Raw genomic sequence first — 6,000 nt, 5'->3', positions numbered from 1 at the left:
TTCAAACCCTTCCCTTTACATTCTTGCAAGTTGCATGCTTTACTTTCCGCTGCTAATATACTCTTTGCATGCTTGCTTGAATTGTGTGATGATTGCTTGACTTGTCCTAAAATAGCTAAAATCTGCCAAGAACTAAAATTGGGAAAAGGTTAAGTTTTTATTTGGTCAAGTAGTGTAATCACCCCCCCCTCTAGACATACTTTCGATCCTACAAACAAAAAAGGTGTAATCTAAAAGTCTCACTGTACACTCTAGCCCACTTGCTACAGTGCAGGCCCAGCCCATCCCTATGCCTTCTTCTCCCTCTGTTCACCAGAGACTTCGTGGACGGGCATGGCGCGTCCATGGCCGGGATTGCCATGTGCCGGTCATCCCGCGGCTTTCCCCGGTGGATAAGGCCATCCTTGACGCCTCCTCCCTCCGCTGCCAAACCCTAGCACTGGGCGAGGCCGCCGGTGCCTTGTGCCCGCGCGAGCCCAGCCGGCCCCCTCTGTTGACTTGGAGGGGATAACCCCAGTTAGTTTAGCGCTAACCTTTCCCCCACTGTCACTGCCAAACGGGCCCTGCCCCAGTTAATTTGTTAAACTAATTAGGTGCTAATTACCCCTAAAACAGCCACTGACATTGGGTCCCACCACACTTAATTAGTCCCTGGTTTATATTCAACACTGATTAGTATATCACCCAATGACATGTGGGGCCCCCATGTACTATTCATTTGGATAAGGCTCACATAGTCAGCCATTAACTTTGACTCTGGGCCCACTGCCAGCCTCACGTGCAAAAGTGTGGGTACACTTTCTGGTACCCATAGCATTTAGATATTAAAATGATTTTCGAATTAAAGTAAATCTATAATTTCAGAAAATGTTTAAATCTCTGTATATTCATATAAAATAAACCAAAGCTCGGATGAAAAAGTTTTCTACATGAAAGTTGCTCAAAATGACGAGACGAATCCGGACACGCAGCCCGTTTATCCGCCACACATCCCTAGTATAGCGAACACGCAACTTTCCCCCTCCGGTTCATCTGTCCGAAAACGCGGAATACCAGGAATACTTTCCCGGATGTTTTCCCCCCTTCGCCGGTTTCACCCCATACTGCGTTAGGTCACCTCTAGCACCGCGTATTGCCATGCTACGCTTTGTGATGCTTTGATTGCTCCGTTATTTATTGTGTTCTCCCTCCGTTACTTCTTTCCGGTAGACCCCGAGGCTGCCGGCGACCCCCAGTTCGACTACGGTGTTGACGACCCATCCTTCTTGCCAGAGCAACCAGGGAAGCGCCCCCCCCCTTGATCACCAAATATCGCCTACTCTCCTCTATACTGCTTGCATTAGAGTAGTGTAGCATGTTACTGCTTTCCGTTAATCCTATCCTGATGCATAGCCTGTCCTTGCTACTACTGTTGTTACTTTTACCTGCAATCCTAATGCTTAGTATAGGATGCTAGTTTATCATCAGTGGCCCTACATTCTTGTCCGTCTGCCATGCTATACTATCGGGCCGTGATCACTCGGGAGGTGATCACGGGTATATACTATATACTTTATACATGATACATGTGGTGACCAAAGTCGGGTCGGCTCGTGGAGCACCCACGAGTGATTCACGGATTGGGGGCTGAAAGGACCTTTGTCCCAACGGCCCTCTGTGTGGATCTTTGTGGCGAAGCGACAGGGTAGGTTGAGACCACCTAGGAGAGAGGTGGGCCTGGCCCTGGTCGGCGTTCACGGTGATTTCAAGATAACACGTTTAACGAGATCTTGGTATTTGATCTGAGTCTGGCCACTGGCCTATACGCACTAACCATCTACGCGGGGACAGTTATGGGACTCGACGTCGTGGTATCAGCCGAAGCCTTCATGACGTCAGCGACTGAGCGGCGCGCGCCGGGTTGGACCGCGTAACGCAACTTCCTTTGTAATGGAGGTTGCTAGGTCTGCTCTCCGGCCGCCCTCGCAACGTGCAGGTGTGCAATGGGCGATGGGCCAGACCCCTGCGCCATAGGATTTAGACCGGCGTGCTGACCTCTCTGTTGTGCCTGGGTAGGGCTGTGACGTGTTGATCTTCCGAGGCCGGGCATGACCCAGGAAGGTGTGTCCGGCCAAATGGGATCAAGTGTGTTGGGTTATGTGGTGCACCCCTGCAGGGAAGTTAATCTATTTGAATAGCCGTGATCTTCGGTAACAGGACGACTTGGAGTTGTACATAACCTTATGACAACTAGAACCGGATACTTAATAAAACACACCCTTTCAAGTGCCAGATACAACCGGTGATCGCTCTCTCACAGGGCGGCAAAGGGAGGATCATCGGTTAGGATTATGCTACACGATGCTACTTGGTGAACTTACCATCTACTCTCTTCTCCTTCCGCAAGATGGAGGTTACCAAAAGCGTAGTCTTTGACAGGACTAGTTATCCCCCTCTTATTCCGGCTTTCTGCAGTTCAGTCCACATATGATACCCTTATTCCATTTGATACCAATGCATACATATGTAGTGTAGCTCCTTGCTTGCGAGTACTTTGGATGAGTACTCAAGGTTGCTTTGCTCCCTCTTTTCCCCCTTTCTATACTCGATTGCTGCGACCAGACGTTGGAGCCCAGGAGCCAGATGCCACCGTCGACGGCGACTACTACTACTCGGGAGGTGCCTACTACTACGTGCAGCCCGCTGACGATGACCAGGAGTAGTTTAGAAGGATCCCAGGCAGGAGGCATGCGCGTCTTTCGATTTGTATCCCAGTTTGTTCTAGCCTTCTTAAGGCAAACTTGTTTAACTTATGTCTGTACTCAGATATTGTTGCTTCCGCTGACTCGTCTATGATCGAGCTCTTGTATTCGAGCCCTCGAGGCCCATGGCTTGTAATATGATGCTTGTATGACTTATTTTATTTATAGAATTGTGTTGTGATATCTTCCCGTGAGTCCCTGGTCTTGATCATACACGTTTGCGTGTATGATTAGTGTACGACTGAATCGGGGGCGTCACAAGTTCTTATCAGAGCCGATTTCCTGTAGGAATCCCCCTTTCCAACTCCTTGGCCGAAGTCGAGTCTAGCCATTGAAAAACTTTTACTAACATGGCTGTGCGGCTTACGGGCCCACACCGCCATTGGGTGGTAGTAGGATCTTTTATTCCTCGACCTTTACTCTGGGACTCTGATCTCTCTTCTATTCGGGTTAACTGATTTTGCTAAAAACAAAACTAACTTTAGGTTCTCGAAAATACTTTCTCCCGGAGAGCCCTCACTTCAGATGATCGCCTGCTGCACTAGAAGATTCCGAAGTTACTCTATGATGCTCTCTCGAGTCTTTGTGCCATCACATTTGCGATTTCCTTCCACCGTCAACCCCTTTGAAAACTGTTTACACTTTCCATTCATACAATCATTTCCCGTTGATCTTGTTATTACAAGATGCCCCGAAATACTCTCTGTTGTCCCAAGAATCCTTTGAGCTTACTGCCTTGCAGTTCTTTACCACATGAATACCCCTACGGATAAATCATCACACTTACCGAGTATCCGCTCATCCCCAGTTGTTCTGGTGTTTCACAAAAGTCTTCGAAATACTGTTCGATCCTCCAAGAATCCTTAACAGCTTATTGCTCTGCAAATACTTGTCTGCTTGCATTATGGGTGCTTCCCATATGTCTGGCAATATTCATTAGTCTCCTTTGACACCGTCATTTGATCCTATTGATTCAACATGAGTGTGAATGCACGCAATCATCGGTTTACCCTTTTAAATTATCTTTTCGGCTCAGATGTCATTTTGAACATGAGCTGGTTCTCGACCAAACTATTGGCCGTCGATTGTACCCCTAAGGCTATTCAACTTATCCATCCATAATTAGAACATTGCTTCTGATCCCTTGATTTGAACATCATAATTCCTTTGCATTTGAGCTCTGGATTTGTCTGTTGTTTCTATAATCTAATGCCTTTGCATTATTACTTCCTCTGATTGAGTACCGATACTCACATCAGATTCCTGGTGGTCTGCGAGACCAATTGCTTGGTTATTATCCGACAGTGTTCTTCATATCCAATAACCTTGAGAGTTTCTCCCCTAATACATAATGCCTTTGGTAAATTGTGTCTTCTGCCATTCGCAAGTTATATTCTATGCTTTTGTCAACCATATGCTCTGCTTCGAGCATGTGTTAATTGATCCTAAAGTTCATGGTATATGTTCTAAGATGCCCCGATGGGTTGAACCTATCCTTTTTCTAACCTGTGTGAACCCGGAAATTACTACGGATCATACTCTACTATTGTTATATTAGATAAAACTTCAACACTACAACTTCGTCGAAGGCGAGAAGTGAATGAAAGGTTATGCATTAGAGAAGTGGGAGTCGACCTTGAACTTTGTGTTCATGCCCATGGACATCATGTAGATCCTATCATGGAAACTTCTTGTAATAATAACTATTTCCTTGATAAATATCATCTGGTATCTGTGATTGATCCTTTGCAACCGTGGTTCCGACCATGATTGTTCTCCTTTAACTCTATTTCTCGAACAAGTTAAAGTACTTGCCTTCTGCAGATCAATACGCCTTCCCAACCTCTATTTTGTTCTACCTTCGAGTATTACCCCATGGTATCTCGAGGATATCAACCCATTGCACTTCATCTTATGAATTTCTGATGAAGTAGTACCTTTCCCCGTCATAGTCACTCCACGGGTTCTGGGTTTTCGTCAACCGAGAACACTGATTTGTGAATCGAATCAACACTGAGATTTAGTACTCTCACTACTTTGTTGTTGAGAAGTTTAATACTCCATCACGTCACTCCTAGCCTGATCGGCTACATCATTATCGTGCTAATTTAACTATGCTACCTGGTCCTTAATCCCGGAGCACAACTTTCGATGATGAGCTAAGCTTACGTCAATTTCCTCGTCTTATCATTCCACCTCGAACAACAAGCTTTATTCCGAGTTGGTGTCGTATCCGTGGTTCAAATAATCTTTTGTTGCATCAGTCCTTTTACTTGATGTAGTGGATATTCGATTACTTCTTCCTGGAGCCTCTCGACAAAATTTGTGGTGATCATTACCAACATTGACTCCTTCTAGGTTTCTAATTGAATTCATGATGCGAAATACGATCCTTGCCCTCGATGAATTTTATTATCATCGACCACTTTATTGCCTTCCCTCCAACACAAACTTGTTCGTGTTCTGTGTTATACCTTGAGTTCCTCGCTATCCAGCATTTATTCTTCTTTACCTTGGAGTATTACCATCTTTTATGTCAAGAATGTCATGAGGATTACTCCACCTCTTAAGAATTCTTGGTATAGTGATACTTCTCACCATCACCATTCTTTCTTGGTCCCCGTGTTGATTCCAACAAGTGAACGGTGTTGTTTGGATTCCTTCCTTCTAGCAACCCTATTGCTTTGAAGTTAATGGTCGACATTCCATTCTTAGACCATTGGTTATCGAATCACCATTATAACATCGGTCGTACTACCTAACCCATATTTCGGGTGCACCTTTCAACCAATGTTTAATTGGGCATGTTTTCCTCGAGCATATCTCCTTATATCATTTGATCTGACAAATGTTATCTCTTTGTTCACATGATTGTGGAAATCCATCTTTTGGAAATCTCGATGAATTTTCATTTAGTTCATCAGCCACCCCCTCATCCTCTCCTTGGTTTAATGATGAACTCTTGTTTCGGAACTCGCTTCCATAGATCATTTCCGAGAATCTCACAATGTCATCTCGTCAAATTGTGTTGCACCTTTCTTCTCAGGCATCCTGAGTCTGAGGTATCCTGACACCAATCGGATCTGAATCTCGGTCAGATATGTTGGTTGGGACATATTTCCAAGAGTTATAACATTGGTCTCTACATAACCCGGTAAGGTGATGTCGTGCCTAGCACACCTGGCCGGAGGCCCTATTGTTATAGTTTCCTTTTCAGCAAGGTTACCCATTCTTCCATGGGGAAACTGTAAGACCTATT

At 45.2% G+C, this 6,000-nt stretch overlaps 1 protein-coding gene across 1 annotated transcript in view; it reads left to right on the top strand.

Moving 5' to 3' along the window:
- LOC125535005 (peroxidase 2-like) overlaps positions 1-6,000 on the top strand; it is a 44,590-nt gene that overhangs the window by 27,230 nt on the left and 11,360 nt on the right. The window lies entirely within an intron of this gene.

The sequence above is a fragment of the Triticum urartu genome, chromosome 2, assembly GCF_003073215.2.
Source record: "Triticum urartu cultivar G1812 chromosome 2, Tu2.1, whole genome shotgun sequence".
NCBI lineage: Eukaryota > Viridiplantae > Streptophyta > Magnoliopsida > Poales > Poaceae > Triticum > Triticum urartu.
The sequence above is the reverse complement of the archived record's forward strand: the minus strand, read 5'-3'. Positions and strand labels throughout refer to the sequence as shown.